This window comes from Podarcis melisellensis, assembly GCF_964234715.1.
Source record: "Podarcis melisellensis genome assembly, chromosome: 12".
Taxonomy (NCBI): domain Eukaryota; kingdom Metazoa; phylum Chordata; class Lepidosauria; order Squamata; family Lacertidae; genus Podarcis; species Podarcis melisellensis.
The window spans coordinates 31566813-31588490 of record NC_138544.1 but is presented as its reverse complement, the minus strand read 5'-3'; the positions used below and the strand labels follow the sequence as shown (position 1 = coordinate 31588490).

General features: G+C 43.1%; 1 protein-coding gene and 1 long non-coding RNA gene across 5 annotated transcripts in view; both read left to right on the top strand.

The window, feature by feature from the left end:
* The window catches only part of LOC309353547, a 35985-nt gene extending 15016 nt beyond the window's left edge, over positions 1-20969 (top strand). Inside the window, exon 3 of the long non-coding RNA XR_014161931.1 lies at positions 20798-20969. This is a non-coding gene — a long non-coding RNA (uncharacterized lncRNA). The remainder of the gene's footprint in view (positions 1-20797) is intronic.
* Positions 1-21678, top strand: part of NXPH1 (neurexophilin 1) — a 169505-nt gene that overhangs the window by 110923 nt on the left and 36904 nt on the right. The window lies entirely within an intron of this gene.

Here is a 21678-nt window from a genome sequence, read left to right as displayed (position 1 = left end):
TAGTATTGCAACTTTGAAGAAGTTTGCAAACTTCCAGTGATGTCCAAAATGTAGCTATGCCACAAATTAACAGAAGAATGCAAAAAGAGCCCTGTTGAATCAGGCCAAAGGCCTAGCTGGTTTATTCATTTATCCAACAGTGGAGGCAGAATGTAGCCACCATGGCTTGGCGCCAGGTGAGCCTTGCTAGGGAGAGCATTCCACAAATGTTGAGCCACCACAAAAAAGGCCCATTCTTGTGCTGCAACCCTCCAGACCTTTTGTGGAGGGGACACATGAAGAAGGGCCTCAGATGATAAACACAGGGTCTAGGTCAGTTCTTATGGGAAGAGGCAGGCCTTGAAGTATTACAGTCGTGAGCCATTGAAGGCTTTATAGCTGAAAACCAGCACTTTGAATTGGGCCTCGAAACCAACTGACAGCCAGTGCAGTCGATCCAGGATTGGTGTTATATATTTAAACCAGAGCTTTCATGTTGGTGACACACCTTTTAGACATGCATCATTTTGAGACATAGTACCGTATTGGCCTGAATAGAAGCCTCACTTTTTTCCCAAATTCCGACCGTGAAAAGTTAAAGTGTGGCTTATATTTGTGACCTTAAGTGCGGGGCAAACAGCGCCAGGAGTATGGCAAAGCAGTGCCTGCCCCGTGTGTCATCTGCTGTCCTCTCCCCCAAGGGAGAGAGAGCAAGGAAGGGGAAAGGCCAACAGCAACGCAGCTCCCCCCCCCCCAGTATGCAGCCAGGAGCAGAGAGGAATGGAGTGGCTTATATTTGGGTATTTTTTCTTTTTTTCCTCCCCCCTCCAGTTTTTAAGGTGTGGTTTATATTTGTGTGCATCCTGTATTCAGGTGAATATAGTAATTCTGTTTTCCTAGCAAACAGGAGGTTATACTATACAGTGGTACCTCGGGTTACATACGCTTCAGTTTACAGACTTTGCTAACCCAGAAATAATACTTCGGGTTAAGAACTTTGCTTCAGGATGAGAACAGAAATCATGCTCCGGCGGCGTGGCAGCAGCAGGAGGCCCCATTAGTTAAAGTGGTGCTTCAGGTTAAGAACAGTTTCAGGTTAAGAACGGACCTCCGGAACAAATTAAGTACTTAACCCGAGGTACCACTGTACTGACCTCTTTTCAGGAGGAGGGTGGGGAGTGTTCGCGCGACACACCTACACACTGCAGCCGACACACAAATGTGTCGTGACACAGTTTGGAAAGCTCTGGTTTAAACCATTGTGCCCTGGTGAGCAACCTGGCCGCTGAATTCTGCACCAGCTGAAGTTTCGGAGCTGTATTCAGAAGTAGTCCCATGTATTAAGCATTGCAGTAATCTAACCTAGAGTTTACCAGGGCATATGCAACAATTCTCAGCATCCCATAACAAACTACAGTGCCCAAAATTCTTAGAGGGGATGGGAAATGCATTTTGAACGGGCTTTGAAGGTATAGTGAGTATCTACAGACTCTTGGTCATGTTTAACAACAGGCAATATGATTTCTGCTCTCTGGCAATAGAGGAATGGAAACAGAGGAATGGGAATGGGAAATCATTTAGAGAAAGCCATGTGATTTTAAATGCTTGGAAGCATTTTCTTAAAACATGCACAACCTGGGGCTAAGCACAACCATTTCTTATTAAGCATCATCCCCCAAACAGTGTTAACTCCAGGTGATTTATTCTTCAGCATGCTTCTTTCACATTGCCTATATAAAAGCAGTATCACATTATCACTTGTAGAGGGGAGAAATCTTATCTTAAAAAGATATCTCTGTGGATGTGTGTGTTCGTAGGAAATAATGTAATAACTGAGAAATTTTTCATTTAAAAATGGCCTGTGGAGTCAATTAGAGGCAATCTGAAATGCTTTGAAAATAAAACACAGAAACTTAAATATGTATGAGGTTTCAAATCATTAAGGACCAGAAACAGCCTGGTGATAAATACTGGAGACATAGGGGTATGGCAGGGCTGTTTCTTGTCTTTGAAATATGGGGAAGAACCACCAGCAAGGATTAAGGGCTGCACCATACAAAGAAGAAGGAACCTCTTTAAAGTTTATCATATGTGTATTTACTCAGAAGCAAACTCATGGAGTTCATAAGGGGTTAATCTCAGAAAAGTGTATATAGTCGTACCTTAGAAGTCAAACAGAATTCCTTCCAGAAGTCCGTTTGACTTCTGAAACCAAATTTCAGCTTCTGATTGGCTGCAGGAAGCTCCTGCAGCCAATCAGAAACCATGGAAGCCCCATCGGACGTTTGGGTTCCAAAAGAACATCAGCAAACCGGAACATTCACTTCTGGGTTTGCGGCGTTTGGGAGCCAAAACGTCTGAGTTCCAGGGCGTTTGGGATCCAAGGTATGACTCTATAAGATGGCAACCTATTTGCTTCCCTTTAAGTGCCACTGAGGGATGCGGGTGGTGCTGTGGGTTAAACCACAGAAGGTTGGCAGTTCGAATCCCCGCAACGGGGTGAGCTCTCATTGCTCTGTCCCTGCTCCTGCCAACCTAGCAGTTCAAAAGCACATCAAAGTGCAAGTAGATAAATAGGTACCGCTCCAGTGGGAAAGTAAACGGCATTTCCATGTGCTGCTCTGGTTCTCCAGAAGTGGCTTAGTCATGCTGTCCACATGACCTGGAAGCTGTACCCCGGCTCCCTTGGCCAGTAAAGTGAGATGAGCGCCGCAGCCCCAGAGTCGACCATGACTGGACCATGACCATGAATGGTCAGGGGTCCTTTTACCTTTAAGTGCCACTGAACTCAGTGGAAGTTACTTCTGAATGGACCCATACAGGATATAACGGTTGTGTCCCAATTCCGTCACAAAGAGGCACCTAAGGGAACAGGCTTTGAAGTGCTTAGCTGAAGTGGATGCAGCTGTCTCTCTGAAAGTGCATGCCTCTGAGTTGCAGCAGACCTAATCCTGCTAATCTAAAAGAAGAGATTCTCCTTTCTCACCCAGGATGTAATGAATCAATGAATCTTATGTCATAAACTTTCGCCTGCAGTTTTGTTTTTTTATAAGAACATTTCTTTAAAAACAATAATCTGCTGCTTAATTAACTGGGGCATCTTTCTGCTTGACATTTTTTTTTAATGATTAAAAGAAGCAATTAGATGTCTGCAGCCCTAAAAAAAATTCCAATCCTCAATGTTTCCCGGTGCTACTGACTGACATGACCAGGATCAAACCCCCCCATTTTTTTGCAGAGTTCATAGGCAAGTGAGCCATAAACTAAAGATGCAACTGTTCAGTTATTTTCCTCCAAGCATCCAAAGCTTTATATTTCAAATAAATCCATCCAACAGCGCGGAGCTATGAACAGCGGGGCACGTGTATTTCCTAGCTACTTGATCTCTGTGCTGTGCCTCACCATTTCCCTTTTAATTTGGCTTTGCAAAATGCAAGGACACTCAGTGAATGAATCACATATTCCATAGGCTCCCAGTGATTGCCCAGATGCACCATTCATCTTGCCAAGATTCCTGGGACTTACAATCACCTGCAGTGTTCAGAAACATGGTGCCTGTGTAGCTTTTCTTTCCTTCATTAGCCCGTTTGTTGGAGATGACGTAAGCCAGCCCCATTCTCTACTGCCAGAAAAAAGAGAAAAAGAAAAGAAGAAGGATGAATGTACATCTAGGATATTCTTTCATGAATTTGACATGAGCAGCTGATCATAAGTAAATAACTAACTTGCCAATGGCTTTTTTTTTGTATTTTAAGCTTGCTTTTATTGCACATTTCTGTTCAACACATAGAATGAATTATTCTATTAGTACAGAACCATCCCTCTTAACATCACATGTAGAACCAGTGTAGTACAGTGTTTAGAGTGCTGGGTTCAAATCCCTGCTCAGTCGCAAACCTGCTCTGGGTGCAAGTTGAGGTCTCTCTGCCTTACCTACCTCTGAAGGTAGACACTCTGTTTTATGCATAGCATGTATAGGGTTGCCAGACCTCCAGGACTAAGCTGGAGTCTCCAAGATTGCCCCACCCTCCCAGTGGCAGATAGAGGGCTTGAAAAGGAAGAAAAGTCTATACATGCTGCTTGCAAGCTCCAACCCGTTAGGGGCTGGTTGTAAATTGTTGCATACACTCTCGGGCTGGGGGTGGAGGTGGTTAAAAGCAGTGCTTTTTTTCTTAAAAAATGTTTGGGGTACTCTCATTTTGACTCAAGAAAATCACCATTTTATAGTTCAAATCGGGGAAAATAAATATAGTAAATGGACAAAAGTACAAAGATTCACAAAATGTTTTAGGGGCATGCGTACCCCTGCGTCCCTCCAGAAAAAAAGCACTGGTTAGAAGGAAATTAAATGCAGCATAATTAACACTGGTTGACAAGAGCAGTTCACAAGTATAGAGACAACCATTTTAGCTAAGGTTTCTATCCTAATTTCCAACCAGTGACATATTTGCAAATTTGTTAGACGTGTTTTTTATTCGAATGACATGCTCTCAGCAACTGTGGTTCATACGGTAATGTGTCATGCCCAAGGACATCACCAAGGGGTACATCCCATGACATCACCTCACCAGGGGCCACCTCTAGGTCTCAGGTTTGGGCCTTGTAATCCCAGGGTCTGGGTGGCTCTTGTCCTGGTAACCCTAAATTGACAGGTCTCTCCATCCCTCCCCTTGGCCTCTTCCCATTTTCTACCGTGCTCTCCCATAAGCTGGGGATGGGCTGAATAACAAATTATGTCCCTGTTTGGTCTTGCTTGCAGGAAATCATACGTCTGTCCTGTGCCATTTGCAAGCTGTTTCAAATTGTACATAGAACATACACACTTCAATGCATTCCTCAATAAAATATGGATCTTGTATGCAACTTTTATGTAAAATGTACACCAAAAATGCACTGCAAAATTCAGAGAAATCTGTAATCTGACCTGGAGCTGTGCTCTGATCTGCAAGCAATTTGAGAACATTTGATCAGGCCAGTTCATCGAGAACCAAAGAAGACCAAACAAACTCCTTCCACATCTTTAGGCTAAAATAGGAAGGAGATTTCTGTGAGATGACACTTGATATCATACTACAAGCACTATTACTGATAGGGGAAGCATTTTGTTGGAAAGCACCTGGTGAGAGGGTGTGTTGACTGTATCAGGAGCAGTTCTGATCTTGCAGGATTTCCTTGTAGCATAAAACAACGGAGAGGTAGAGTCTATTGGTTTTGTTGAGATGAAAATGAGAATTTGGCTTTTCATGGAGACTGTAGCTCTGTTCACACCTTCAAAATTTATAGCAGGGTTGGGGAACCGGTGGTCTTCCAGATGTTGTTGTGCTCCATCTGTCACCAGCCTCATCCAGTACGGCGAATGGTCAGGAAGGATGAGAATTATGGTCCAGCAGCATCTGAAAAGTCATGGTTTCCCCATCCTCGACTTAAAGGTTGAATGTGTGAATAAGGTACCAGATAACCCTCACTATCCTCCCATCTTTTGCACATTCAAGAACTCTGCAAATACTGTATATGATCTCCCATTGGTGGGTACAGCACCTACACATGTACAGTTGTGAAAACATAGACTGACAGAGATGGGAGAAGTCATCTAAGTCCACCCCATTCCCTGCCAAAGCAGGAAATCCAGTCCATGGGGCTCTTTCAAACCCTTTGCTGGATACAGGAGATTGGAGATTAGGACAACTGATGTCATATCCACCCCCTTCCAACATGTTTAAGTCTACACATTTTGAAGGTGCGAACAGAGCTTCAGTCCTGTGGGATGTGTATGGGGCCAGGATCTGAGCACTCCCAAGATTTAAGGTCCTGTGCTTTCAGTTAAGAAGTAGCTTTTAATAAAATGCATACATCTTATTTATGCTCATGCATACATCCTATTTCGGCCCATGAATATTCAGGCCCTTTAGATGCTCCCTTCTCTCAGGGCTTCACGGAAGGTCTGCAGAGGAGGTGCTAATTCCCATTAGGTTGATGTTAAGTGAAAACAGCATGAAGTGTCTTCTGATTTTGGCAGCACTGCCTGTTATTACCATTTTGACTTTCCGAAGAAATCTGTTAGTTATTTTCATTTGGTTTTTTTTTTAAAAAAAACCACACACATGCACACTGCTCTCCAAAGTGTTACTAATTTGAATCGGAATTCTGAATGCCTGTATGTAAAGTTGGGCCTAAAATAAATGCCGGCTTAATCTTGTATAGAGCAATAATTGCAGGTGCCTTTTGCAGCATTTAGCCTGATTGCAGCTTTAATCTCTTCCATGCGCAGCTGTGGTGAAGTGCATGCTGTTTGTGTACGTTTTTTTGTCTCCATGCTGGAGGGTCGCTTCTAAGTTTATCGCTGCCATTGTGCTGAAGATTATCAGGCAGCACGTGGAATGTTGGCAGCATCAGCGGATTCTTAAATGCGTTCTTGTGGTCCCTTCACAAGAAAGCGGGGAAGGGCCATACCTCAGTGGTAAAGCATCTTCTTTCCATGCAGAAGGTCCCAGGTTCAAGCCTTGGCATCACCAGGTATGGCTGGAGAAGTCTCTGTCTGAAACCCTGGAGAGCTGCTGTTGGTCAGTGTGGACCAAGGTTTCCCAAACTTGGGTTTCCAGGTGTTTTTGGACTACAACTCCCATCATGCCTAGCTCGCAGAACCAGTGGTCAGGGATGATGGGAACTGTAGTCCAAAAATAGCTAGAAACCCAACTTTGGGAAACCCTGGTGTAGACAATACCAAGTGGTCAGACCCATTTGGTCTAACTCAGTATAAGGAAGCATCCTATGCTTCTAAACAGATGACTACGTTGTGATCGGTAAGCTACTCTTTCCCATTTCTTGTGTCCTAAAATAGACTTATTTTTCCCCCAGGGTGAAGGATCTTCACCCCTGCTCCCCTCACGGAGCCACAGTTCCCAGAGTTCCCTGGGAAGTGGGATTGATTGTAAAACTACTCTGGGAACTGTAACCATGTGAGCGGAATAGGTATCTCTTAACAGCTCTCAGCACACTTAACAAAGTACAGTTCCCAGCATTCTTTGGGGGAAGACATGACACCGGTCCTGAAAGACCTACATTGGCTCCCTGTACTATTCCGAGCACAATTCAAAGTGATGGTGCTGACCTTTAAAGCCCTAAACTGCCTTGGCCCAGTATACCTGAAGGAGTATCTCCACCCCCATCGTTAAGCCCGGATACTGAGGTCCAGCTTTGAGGGCCTTCTGGCAGTTCCCTCACTGCAAGAAGTAAGGTTACAGGGAATCAGGCAGAGGGCCTTCTTGGTAGTGGTGCCCACCCTGTGGAATGCCCTCCCATCAGTTTTCAAGGAAATAAACAGCTATCAGACTTTTAGAAGACATCTGGGCAGCCCTGTTTAGGGAAGTTTTTAATGTTTGATGTTTTATCGCTTTATTAACAACAACAACAACAACAACAACAACAACAACAACAATAATATTCTGGTCAGATGGCTGGGGAAACCCAGCCAGATGGGTCAGGTATAAATCATAAATTATAGTATGATGATGATGTCAAAGTGATATTAAAGTTCTTTACATGTAAGTTACAGGTGTGCCCTGAGTCATTGTAGACAATAGTGAGGTAGATGGATCAATGGTATTAAGGCACAAATGGAAGAAAGAAGCTTATAAACCAGGTGGAGGAATAAGGGAGGAATGCTAGGAAAGAAACAATTTGAGGAAGGGCCATAGATCAGTGGCAGAACTTCTTCCTTGCGTACGAAAGGTCCCAAGTTCAATCCCCATTGGCATCTCCATGCAGGGCTGGGAGAGATTCATCCCTAAACCCTGAAAAATGCCCATAGTCAGTGTAGACCAGGGGTCAGCAACCTTTTTCAGCCATCCACCATCCCTCAGACCATGTGGTGGGCTGGAGTATAATTTGAAAAAAATATATGAACAAATTCCTATGCCCCACAAATAACCCAGAGTTGTATTTTAAATAAATGGACACAAGCAAGACATTCTCCTTTCCCTTCCTCCCCCACAACAAACACTCTGTGAGGTGAGTGAGGCTGAGAGACTTCAGAGAAGTGTGACTAGCCCAAGGTCACCCAGCAGCTGCATGTGGAGCAGCGGAGATGCGAACCCGGTTCCCCAGGTTACGAGTCTATCGCTCTTAACCACTACACCACACTGGCTCTCTAGTCTCCATAGCAGATTTTAATAATAATAATAATAATAACAACAACAACAACCTCACACTGGTGGTATCCAATGCTAGCCCTGCTCAGAGTAGACCCAGATACATTCGTAGACATGACTAAGTTGGACTTGTTAATTTCAATGGATCTGCTCTGAGTAGGACAGCTGAGCACAACCCATAGGTTCTCTGCATTTGACTTTATGTCAATATATTCTTTGAGTAGGAAATTAGGAAGGCATTTAGACTTCTGAGTAACACAGAATAAGAATGGGTTGTTGCCACATATAACAAAATGTCACTGAAAGGGGATTAACATTTTGAATTTTGACAACCACTTCTAATTATATGGGAGTTCTAGTGAAGTCCAGGCAGACATGTCTTTTAATTGGATGGGTCCCTCATATCACTTTTGGAGACAGTGCTGTTGGCTTTCTGTTATATTTGATGGGTCAAAGCCAATTTAAGGATAAGGCCTTTTTCATTTTTGATTTTGCTTTGCTACCACAGATTTCAAAGAAAGAATTAATTTTCAAGATTCGCAATATATACAACAGGCATGTGACCCTCAGAATGTCATTGGACTCTAATAACTATCACCCCCAATACTGCTCCCATATGCCTTATACTACTGGAGTATTGAAGTATTAATTGAAGTTTGCACGCTACACATTGTCTGAGACCATAAAGTCCTGGCTGAAAGTAAACACGGATGAAATATCTTAAATTCACTGAAAAGCCAATGGCTGAAAGCAAATATGCTATGTAGTAATTCAGAAATGTGTATTCTCTCCATTAGGGTCATAGTGACTTCTGGAGCAGCAGAAGTATAATAATATTGTTGTAACATGGCTTATTTGTATTGATGCTGACATTATGCATAAACAGTGGGATTCAATAGGAAGAAATTATGCATGAAACCAATACGCATGTCAATAAATAAAACAAGATTAATTTAGTAGTGTAATCAAGCAATCTTCAATAGAATAGGTATTCATTTTAATCTAGTTTAAATAAGCAGTGTCTCTGTCACGCTACGGCTAGATTTATGAATTCCGTGTTATCAATTTTTCCTTCTAAATCAATGATAACAACCCTGATTAATACATTTTAAGTACTGCAGAGGCTGAGTGCATGGAGTGCACTTCTCTATCTTCCTGGTGCTTTAAGTGTTGTGTTTACAGTCTCTTTTATTACTTTTGACTGTATGTTGAGGTGACTATTTTGCTTGCTGCTTTTATTTATGATCCACCAGATCTTTCTGGAATAATAGTTCTTGGGGGTTATAAATTTCATAAGAACCTCCTTCACACCTGGCTGTGTTCATTCTTCAATCACTGCTGCACCTCCTTTGTTGAACGCAGCTTCCTTGCATGAGGACAGTATATTGAATTATTGTCCTCTTTCCAAATTGCCTTTGCAGAGATGACAGTGAAACTGCATTGTTGCAACATTTTACCAATAATAACCTCCAAAAGTAAACACAATCTGAATGATACACCTCAGGCAGAAATTTGGCACCACTGCAGCAACAAAGTGCCCCTTGAAGTCATCTCTAAAGAATTTTTTTGTCATTGATGACTTTAGAAACTTTGATGCACTTAGTATCTGCTTCATTGGAACAGACAGTCTTCTTTGTTAGAGTTCATTAGAATTCAAGAATAGCCCTGAAAGATCAGGCCAAAGACTCATCTGGTCCAGTATTCTGCTTTCACAGAGACCAACCTATGAGAAGCCCACAAGCAAGACATGAAGATAATAGCAAACTATATGGGGTGTTAGGGGAAGGATCTTACTTCTGGTGGAAGACATGTTGTGCCCTTTCTGGGGTAGCTTGTCCAGCTTTGGCCCCCACCCCCAGGCACTCAGCTCTCATCTATGGCTCTTAGAAGTGGTCAGCATGTGAGAGCAGTCACACCCCAGCAAATGCCTTTGCCTAGCCAGCTAAACCTGGTGAGGGTAGCTGATGGGTCTCAAACCCTCAGTGAGTTAGGAACTAGCCTTGCGTGTGAAGACAGGCTCTGGCAGATTGAGCGAGCGAGACCAATAGTAGGTCCAACAGTCAAGAAGGCCATTTCAGCTTGTGCTGTAGAGGGAAGTGAGGGGCAGATGTGGTTCATCAACCTGGGAATGTAGCCCAACCAGGACAAGGAAAACTCTGATTCTAAACCCCCATTGCCTTGCAAGACATCTTTGGGAGAAGAAAAAGCTGAAGAGTAAACCCGGAGTGGAGTCACGAAGACAGTTGGATGGAGCCTTGTATGCCTCCTTCTGGCAACTCCTGCAGCCCAGCTGGTGTCAAATGTGTTGCTCTGCTTTTCTTTGGACAACATCAGTGAGGCCAAGAGGGGGATCTTGCTATCTGGGCAGCCCAGGACCTCCATGCACACTGCCCAGGCTTGTACTCTGTGGCACTCCAGTGTCTTTCGAGACAGATGGATGTCAACAGCTTGTGTTCCCCACCTTTCCAGAGACACATCACGTCTGAGACTGGAGGCAATACATTGCCATCATGGCTAATGGTCATTATTTTCCATGAGCTTATCTAACCCTCTGTTGCTGGCCATCCCCACATCTGCAATTAGTAGTAAATTCCATAGTTTAACAATGCACTGTGTAAAGTATTTCCTATAGTTTTTCCTTAATCTTCTAACATTCAGCTACACTGGGTGGTCCCAGTTTCTAGAAAGACCCCTCTACCCAGTTTTTCCCCAACATGCATAATACTATACACTTCTATCATGTTCCCCATCTTACTTTCCCCCTAAATTAAAAGCCCTCTGCCAAGCAATATGTTTCTGAATACCAGCTGCTGGAAACCACAGGAGAGCAGAGTGATGTTGAGCTCAGGACCTGCTTGTGGGCTTCCCATAGGCTTCTAGTTGGCCACTGTATGAACAGGATACTGGACTAGATGGGCCACTGATCTGATCTAGCAGGTTCCTATTATGTTTATCTTCCTCTTTATTTCTTTTTAATTTCTCTAACTTTTAGGTATAGTTAGGGAACTCAATAAAGTCAGAAGTGTTTGATAGTCACCAGGCAAACCATAAGAATTGTTAAGTTGTCTGTAGTATGAGCCAAGAGTCCTTTGTTTTGTGGATGTGTATCCTACTCACATGTAAAGTGTGACACCAGCAATACACAAGCAATATGCTCACCCATTAGCTTAATTTGCACGTTCCCTTCTCCTTTTTGAAGGTGAAGAGTCACATGTCTTGGCCTACATGTGAAATACACATGTGCATGGTGGATGCAATTGTGAAGCACTCCTAGATTACAAGCATGGTGGCTGATGAGTAGGTGCTTGCTCCTCCATCACGCAAAGAGTGTCCTAAAACTGGTTTTGCAGAATTCTCATTCCTATTTGTGTAAAATCCACTCTGGACATTTGGTAGAGTCAGAGTGTATAACTGCCACTCTCTGACAAAGCTTCCAGAAGCACACCAACCAACCAACCAACCAACCAACCAACCAGCTAACCAACCATTGGTTCTCCTCATAGGCACAACAGTTGGTTCTTTACTAGAGTTACCATCTTGCCCTCAGGATTGTGGGTGCCCATCGCCATAGCGTGGACATGCAACATCACACGCACACACCTGCAAGGGAATGTGTACAATGTCACACGCACAGTGCGCAATGCCATGTTGTGTTTTTTTGAGAGGGGCTCCTCTTCTTCCTCCTCTCTGTAGCCAGCAAGGCATCCTTTTTCTGTGGGGAGGGGCTTGGATTTGGAGGCAGAGAGATTCTGCCTCTGTGTCTGAGGCCCATCCCCCAAAAAGGGTGCCCCACTTGCTGGCTGCGGAGGGCGGGGCTGAACCTCTTCTCTCTCAGAGGCAGTGCTGTAGAGGCTGGCTGGCTGCCTCTCTCTGGCTTTGCTCATTGACTTTGTGGGTGCCCGGACCCACAATTATATTATTGTGGGTGCCCAAGCACCCATGCCCCCTTGGAGTTGGCTCCTATGTCCTCTACTTTGTGAGCTAGTTAAAGTGACTATTGACTGTGTGACTATTAAGGTGACTATGCAGAAGCTGCTCAAAACTTGACACTTGTTTCTACAGGGTCATCTCTTGTATCTAAATTCCCCATTCACACACTCTTCACTTTGCTAAGAAGTTGCATGTGCATTGTATCCTTAGCATACTATTCAGCAGGGATCTGTCAATTGCTTCTTCTTCTAGATCAGGGGTAGTCAACCTTTTTATACCTACCGCCCACTAATGCATCTTTATTGATGGTAAAATTTCCTTACCGCCCACCAACGTTCGATGGAAGGAGGATTCAGCTTATGCCGTAGAACCCCCTACTGCCCCCCTAGAATCCTGAAACGCCCACTAGTGGGTGGTAGGGACCAGGTTGACAACCCCTGTTTTAGATAGAGCCATCATGGGCAACATTGTTTCACAGCACATGCCCATTTACGCATTAAAATTTTATTTGTGAGTAAAGGCACAAGGGGTTGCAGTTTGGAAATGGATATCGTGTAGTTATCATTATCTGAATTTGAATCCAATGGGGGGAAATCTTGCATCTGCTGCAACAAAGACAGAATATGTATTTAGGAGTTTAGTGATGTATGATATTCCACAGATTAATTTATTTGCAGGTGTTCAGCCAACCAATATGCATATATTTGTAAAGAAAAAAAATGGAACGAAAAGGAGAAAATCTTTATGGGAACTTACAGAAAATGCCTTTAAAAAGATAAAGCCTATAGGCATCCCCAAATAGCTATAAGATAATGTTTTTGAAAAAGGCAGTAGTAATTTGTGAAAGATTAAAGACATTTTTGCTTTTATAGCTGGAGAAGACTGTGAACTGTTTGATATAATTGTTATTCAGCCTTTGTTTTTGAACTCTAAAGTTTGGCTTCTGTTTAGTTCTTCTGTATTTCTGAAGGATATATTTGTGATAATCCATGTGCTGGCAGAAAGACATTTGTTTTTTTGGAAAATTAATTAGATCATATTTGAATATTCATATCACTCTCTTGCATTGAAGGGATAAAAATAGTTTCTGCTGATTGCCTGGGGAGTTAGGGATGACCTAACATGGCTCAATTTAAAAGAAAAAATATACACAACAAAACAATCCTTTTACCCTTTCACACATTCATTGTGCAACCTACTATTAGAATATGATGAATCTTCCTTTGATGTTTCCTCTTATGTACGTCTGAGCCAGTTGTGGGAAATCTCAGACCTGTGGCCCTTCCATGTCAGAGGAAGTAAATACCCCTGAACGCCACTTGCGGAAAGCCACAGCAGAGGAGAGTGCAGCAGAGGAGAGGTTTTCCCTGGCATCAGGTTGGCCTGGTCTAGCAGGCTCTTCTGTTCCTAACATAATGCATTTTCCCCAATCTATTTTCACTAATACAGTCGTACCTTGGAAGTCAAACAGAATCCATTCTGGAAGTCCATTCGACTTCTGAAACGTTTGACTTCCAATGCACGGCTTCTGATTGGCTGTAGGAAGTTCCTGCAGCCAATCGGAAACCGTGGAAGCCCCATTGGACGTTTAAAGAACAATTGAAAACCAGGACACTCACTTCCAGTTTTTGAACGTTCAGGAGCAGGAACGTTCGACTCCCAAGGTGTTCGAGAGCGGAGGTACAACTGTATATGCATATATACTTTAATATATGTATTTTTGTATGAATGATTTGGCTGGAGAACTGCATTGCAAAATTTGGAGAAGCAGGAATTTCAAAGAACGGTTGTGTTCTCACTTCAAATTTTGTTTTGGAAAGTGCAAATTTTGCAGGGCCATCTATAAATGCGAACTGAACTGAATTTCACCTCTGTTCCCCTTGCGTGTAAAATGTGAGCACCCCCATTGCTCACATCCACCATGGTAAACAGGATTGCGAACACACAAGCGATTACACTAAAATGATGCTCTCTCCCCTTTCCTTCTTAAGTAGCACTCTCTGCTTCAAGTTAGTATTTGGCCAACAACCCTGGAAGCAATTTTTAATTATGAAAGTCAATTAATGTTTTCATTTCAGCTACAGCAGGTGTACAAACAGCTTAATGTCAAAATTCTCATCAACTCCACGCTGCTGCGTACGGAGGGAGCAGAAACTCAAAACTCCTTGAAACAAATTGGCACAGGAGCTGTTTATTTAGAGCAGATTCCTAGGTGTCAGAATAAATAGTGTGTGGGCTTGGTTTTGTTTTGTTTTGTGATATAAGGAGTAGCTCTCTGTCTTAATTTCAATAACCGTTGTACTGACATTTCCACCTGCCTGACATGTAATCAAGTATACAAAGGCTGGGGCTATTTAAATTAGGAAGGCTTTCTACCTATTCTCTGCCTTTGCCTCTCTGCCTCCCCCCCTGTAAAGCAGGAATTTCAGTTTGTAGTTCATCTGGGCAAAGCCCTCTAAAGAATAGTGGGAGTCTTCCATTGGCTGTAAATGGATACTGAGTCAGGTTATTGATGAACACCAGGGGCAGAGGAATGGGATTCATGTGTTACACCCATCCCAAAACTAAACTTGGAAAACGTACTCGATGTGTTTAAATTAAAATTGCAGCCTTCATATAGCAGTAGCACTGAATTCTATGCACATAAAGTAAGGGCTGCTGTGCAACAGCACTTCTTAGCAACCCCCCTTTTTATTGTTTACATATCGCTTATATGCCAAAAAGGTTTCTAAGTGGTTTCCAACGATAAATCCACACATAATTAAAACACGCCATAACAGTTTCACCATAGCATTAAAGCACCCTTTATTAAAACACAGAACAAGCTAGTTAAAAAAACACACACACACACATAAAACACACACACAGTTAAAACAATAAAATCAGAAGTTGTGATTCAGGGGAAAGTTTGCTTTAAATTGGTGTGTCTTCAGGAGCTGGTGGAATGCCTTTTAGGAGGGAAGGCATTCCACAACTAGGGCATTCCACAACTAGTGACCCCACTAGTGAAAAAGCCTGCCTCCATATTACTACAAGCAGATTATCATCAGGCCATGGCAAAACTAAGCAGGTTCCATTTGCTGATCATAATGCCCTTATTGGGCAAGGAGGAAGAAGTTTTTTTTTTTTTTTAGATAACCTGGTCTAAAGTTATTTAGGGCTTGGTATTAGCAGAACCTTAAAACTGTCTTGGTGGCTAATAGGTAGCCAGCGCAGATTCCTCAGTACTGGCACAATATCTACCTGATAAGGAGCACCACACATCAGCCAAACATTCTGCACCAGCTGCAACCTCTGGACCAGCTGCAAGAGAAGTCCAATGCAGAGTATATTGGAATAGTCCAGGCATGAGGTTACCAACACATGTGTCACAGTGGCCAATATTATCCTGGGTGAGAAAAGGGCGCAGTTGACATGCTTGCTGAAGCTGGTGGTAGGCATTATTTGTCACAGATGCCATCTGGGCCTCCATGGACAAAGATGATTTCAGGAGCCCCCTTAAAGTGTGCAAAATCATTTTAAGCTTGAAATACCTATTCTCTGTTCCTCTCTAAGGAATCTGAACATGATTAGTTAATGCATTCTGCTATAAAACCTCTAAAGCAGATCCCCCGAGGCAACAAAACATCTGCATAAAACTCAAAATGTTGCAGAGAATGAGGAATGGGGCTTTGAAACCTCTGACATTGTCAGCAGTTTTCTGAGGAAGCTTCATAACACAAAATATAAGTAGTTTTGCATCTCTTGTAGATTGTTGAGCCATTATCAGCATTATGATCTGTCTTGTGTTGCTGGCACTAGGTTAAATTGAGTGTCCCAAATGTGTGCTAGGTGCTGCATCCACTTAATATTAGAAATGTGTATATATATTTTTCTTTGTGATATTTCATTGCTTAGTTACTTCAGCTAAGTAACACACTGGAAACTTCGGCAAAAAAGAAGAAGAAAAAAGAAGTACAGTGGTACCTTGGTTTACAAACTTAATCAGTTCCGGACGTCCGTTCTTAAAGCAAAGCATTTTTAAACCAAGGCATGCTTTCCCATAGCAGTGGGGGACTCAATTTACACTCAACAGGAAGCGGAACATGTTCTGCTTCCAAGGCAAAGTTCACAAACCAAAACACCCACTTCTGGGTTTGTAGCATTCTTAATCCAAGTTGTTCATAAACAAAGCTGATATTAAACCAAGCTACCACTGTATTGTTCTTAGGTGAAGTCAGGGGCAGAAATAGCGACTAAGCTAAATTCCTTTCCAGACTCCATTCCTTTTGTTTTCCAAAGCTCAATATCTCCTTCGGCTGAATAATGAGAAAGAAAGAAAGAAAGAAAGAAAGAAAGAAAGAAAGAAAGAAAGAAAGAAAGAAAGAAAGAAAAAGAAAAGGTGCTGTATGAGGGAATTCTGGTAGAATTCTAAAGCTTCTTATCCAATCAATCATTTTCAGCTTTTTGTGACAGGGATGGGGAAGCTGTGGCCCTCCAGATGTTGCTGGACTACAACTCCCACATTCCATGGTCATTAGCCATCCTTGTTACAGCTGGTGGGGGTTGTAGTCCCACAATGCCTGGAAGGTCACAGGATTCCCATCTCTGATCTAGGATGAAGGAGTTTTTAAATACCCAGCATTGTGGCATTTAATAGAATTCTGTAATTCTGAGGACTAGGAACTTGTGTGTGTGTGTGTGTGTGTGTGTGTGTGTGTGTGTGTATGGATGATTCTCCATAGTGAAATAAGGTCACCCCAAATAATTAAGACTTTTAAAACCCCTTTCTGCTGACTTTTGGAATGAAGCTACGCTATGCAAGGATTGGCAAAGCCTATCCTTTCACAGCTGGCACAATGCCTACTTATTTCACCAAATAGGTCTCATTAGTATTGCTTGGCTGCTACAGTCCCAACCTCTCTGTCTCTTTCCCTCTGTAAAACGTACTATAATTCCTCCCTTGTTCTCAACTATTCTCAATAATGATTTCTTTCCCTGGCCTTGTTTCCTTCTAAACACCAGAATTGCAGCACCTGATCTTGACAGAAGTGTGGATTTGCTTCAGGTTGTTCAAATCTGTGTTTGTTTTCCATAGAGGCACTGAAGCATTTAGTACCTGAAGCGGATATTATATAGCAAGGAAGGTGAACCTGCAGCTGTCTAGATTAGGCTGGACTCCCCCCTCCCATCAACATGTGATGGGCCACACCTTCCACAGCCCACAAATTTCTTTACTCTCTTTTCAGTATGGCGATTCACAGAATCACAGAATTGTAGAGTTGGAAGGGACCCTGAGAGTCAACGTCCAATCTCATTTGTTTACAGTGTTACGCACAGATCCAGCTGTACAGATATCTGAATCTGTAGTGTGTGCACAGCAAGCTTTGGGTACAATTCCAGGTGTTTGGATAAGCAGATTTTTCCACATGGCAAGTGTTTGGATAGCAGGGCCTGTGTGAGCAAATAAGCCAAGGTCAGACGTGATCTTGAGAGGATGGTGCCCACCTGCTTCAAGACACACACCTCCCCCCGCCCCATCAGGCATTTTATTCTCTCTCAGTGGCCCCTTGCAGCCTCATTGGAAATTTCCAAAGGCTATGGAATCATATGTAAGAGTTTACAAGGAAAGAAGAAAACTAATTGTTGTGCAAAGCTTCTTGACTAGCAAAATTCACCTCTGCAGGGAAGGGCAGAGAGGTGTATGGAGACATTGGCAGCCGCACCATCCTGCCAGCTATGACATTGTGTATGTCGATCTGTGATAATGGGCTGTATGGACAACTGACCTCCTGCTCTGCTCTGATGATGCACAGCTCATAGGATTCAACCATAAACGACCATTTGTTTATCAAGGGCACTATACTGTTTTGAGCGGCTTGTGAATGGTGCTGGTAATAGTCCTAATCTAGAGACACACACTGGGTAATCTGTGCATGGAGTGATGATGACGATGATCGTTGCTGTTGCTGCAGTTTCCAGGTGATAATCCCATGCCTTCCAACTGGCCTAGTCAACTGGTGCCCATGTTTTCGTACCGGGGAAACATTGGAGAGACCTTGGCGAAAATGGTCTTTTGTGTGTTCCCACACTTGTGAAAGATTTCCCTTGCTTCACAAGAGCAGCACCCTGTAACTGGTCTTCCAGATAGTGATAGATGTTCCTGAATGTGTTTGAGCTGCGGTGAGTCTATAACAAGCCCATTGCGAGATGGATGGTTATTTCCTGCCTCAAGGTTCAGAGGCACTGTATACCATTTGCTGGAAACTGCAAGAAGGGAGAATGCTCTTGTGCCCGGGTCCTGCTTAGAGGTTTCCCAGAGACATCTGTTTGGCCACTGTGAGTACAGGATGCTGGACTAGATGGGCCATTGGCCTGATCCAACAGGCTTTTCTTATGTTCCTGGTTAGTTATGACTGCATCATATGCCCTCAGACCCTGGACACATACTCTAAGGAGTTCCTATCAATGGAAAAACAAGTCAGAGGGTAAGCAATTCAAGAACCCCACATTATGTCAGAAGTGGTTGTAAAAACCCCTCTTTTCCAGCTTTAACAAGTTGTTTGTAGTGTGGATGTGCACAAACACACACACCAGGGTGGGAAATGTCTAGACATAAGGAGTGGCAGTAAAGAACCGAGCTCTATAAGTGAGGCAACATATGTATATAAAGAGATTTCCTGGAATAGGAACTGTTGACTGGAGTAGTTAAATGCATGCATGGCCTTATTGAAACCAATGAAATAAATGTAGCCCTGGTGCTTTTCTTACCCCTGTGCTCTGTGCACTGTGTCAGGCCGTAAGCATTGCGACACTCTGCTGGCGGCTGGCAGGGGCACATTTATGACCTGTTTCCCATTGGCCAGCTCATCCTAGAATAACACCATCAACAGCTAGGCAAGGACAGAAGTCAAGTTATCTGGAAGAAAGCACAGCTGTTTGGTGATACTGCACAGTGTGACACTGGTTTATTGAAGACGCTTCCCTGTGAATATTAATGAACAATGCCTGCTTTGTTTTGATGATGACAATATATGAATGAGGGTGGCTTTTTTTTGGCTATTATTAGCCAGACTTTTTCCAAAACAGCTTAATTCTTTATTGTGGGGCATTATATTATCCTTTTCCCGATGGAGAAGGGCTCATTGACACAGACTTCAGCATGTAAATGCCTCAGGTGCAGCTTCTGCCAACTTCAGATAAGACTAAGAGAAAATCTTACCTGAAACTCTAGACAGTTGCTGCCAGTCTGTGCAGACAATACTAAGCTAGATGGATCAATGGTCTGACTTAGTACATCTCCTCTTGGTCCTGTATTGGGAATATTGGAAGAAAAGCAAACCATTTTTCCTGTTGAATGCCAGAATTCCATGAAGGTAATGGGGGCAGCATGCAGGTAGGCAGGGCCACATACAAAAGGCTACCTGGCTTCCATTTTTACCATGGCTACCTCAGAGTAGATTTCCCAGTCCTAGGCAGGTCTACTTAGAAGTAAACCCCACTGAGTTTGATGGAGTACCACAAACCAGCTACTGTCCATGAAAATAAATAAAAGCGATTGCTTTGCTTTCTGATTTTAATGTGGTGTACATATAGAAAACCTGAGAAGGAAGTAAGGAGAAGAAATGGACAGGAAGGCAGGCCCGTGGATGGGATGAAAGAACGGAGCAGCTTCAGGAGACATCAGGGGCCATATAAAATGAGATCAGGGGCCACATGCAGCCCCCCCAAGATTGTGTTGTAAAAGAAGCTCCTGTTGGGATGTGTTAATATGAAGATTTACAAAGGCAGTTGCTAAAATGGTGGCAATTTGCTAGATAGTATTTCTCTCCCACATTTGTTCCAGTGGTTAGGAGAGTTGGAAAACTGTTGATGTTCGGATTGGAGAACCATTGTGGGTATAGCCTTAAGAATGCTGGATCTCAACCCAAGATTCTAGGTACTGCTAGGCTATAAATCTGGTTAGGTGGCTTTGGAAAAGCTGTTTTGATTCCATTTAGCCTACCTCACAAAGGTTTTCTGAAGCTTGCTCAGGCTTCCCCAGCTTGGTGCTTGGACAACAGCTTCCACCATCCCATTCCATTGAGCATGATAACTGGGCTGATGGGAATTGTAATCTAGGGGAGAGCGGGAGAGACACCAGGTTCAGGGAGGCAGGCTAGATTGTCACTCTGAGCTCTTTGGAGAAGGGATGGGATATAATTTTTAAAAATTACATAAAGATAGTGTGAGGAAGGAAGACACACATCAAACGCATGCTAGTGCCAATAATAGCTTTTATGCCTTCTTTTAAAAGGCAGACTGAAACAACAGATATGACAAGGGGATTATGCTAAGGGTCTGGGAATGTCAGCTGTGTCACTCAGAGAAGCATTATGTCAACTGGAAAAGCAAAACTGCTCCCCCCCCCATCCTCAATGAAAGACAGCTCTGTGCTGTATGAGTTGTATCATGGCCTGCCTTTTCAAAGTGTTTTGCATATATTCCCAGTCTTTTCATTTCAGCTCCAGTTCACCTTTAACCACCAGCTTGTGCCATTCTCAAGTTTGAACTCTAATGCAGCTGGAGAGCAAGTTTTATTAGGCTCTCGGTCGAGATGCTTTTGCAGATGTCTGCTGAGATAGTTCGTATTTTTGTAAACAGTGGATGACTCCGCGGCATTAAGAGAGTGACCCTGTGTTTACTGCAAGAGCTGCACACAGTAAATGTGGCTGTTCTCCACCCAAAAAAGTGACAGGAGCCTATTTGCAATTGATTTACAGTGATGCAGCATCTGTGAATTGAGACGATGAATCTTGCCAGGGAAAATAAATTCAGAAGCTAGCCAAGAATGAATATCCAAGGCAATTTTCTTATCCTCGGAGTACAAGGGTACCTGAAAATCAAGGAAACAAGCAAACCCTGATTGAAATGATTGATAAAGAACCAATGTGTGGCAGGTATCTTGGGCAAATAGAAATCCTCTGTTGGCTATTTTGACAAACCTTCAGTTCTTCAGAAAATCCTTACCCTTTTCCTTACCATAGCACCCAAGGGCAACATTTGGTACACCAGATCACATCAATATACAGTTATATTACTGGGAATATATCCATAGTTATATAGAAAACAACACCAACCAAACCCAATAGTTGGCAGCGTCTACTGCAACAGTAGGCAATATGCGCACCAAATGTTGTTGAACTCCAGCTCCCATCAACCACAGCCAGCATAGCCAATGGTCAGAGGGATGGGAGGTGGGGTCCAACAAAATCTTGAGGCCACCACATAGGCTACCCCTGATGTACTGGGTTAAAGTGCAGTTGGGTGCTTTTATGCTAATAGAAAAGAGGTGTGGTTTTGGTTTAGAGAGTCAGTGTGGTGTAGTAGTTAGAGAACTAGGAGCTAGGAGACCAGGGTTCAAATCCACACTCTGCCATGAAACTCACTGGGCACCTTGAGTAGGAAAAGAACCATGTATGCCACCTTGAGCTCCTTGGAGGAAAAATGGGATATAAACGTGGCAAAGAAATGAAGATAAGGAAATCTCACTTTGCCAACTTCCAGTCTCTCTGGTGGATCAACTCTTCTTAAGGGCGAGTGTAGCCTTTCTCATCAGCTTGACTGAGAAAACCAATATATTAATTATGTGTTATATTAGCTT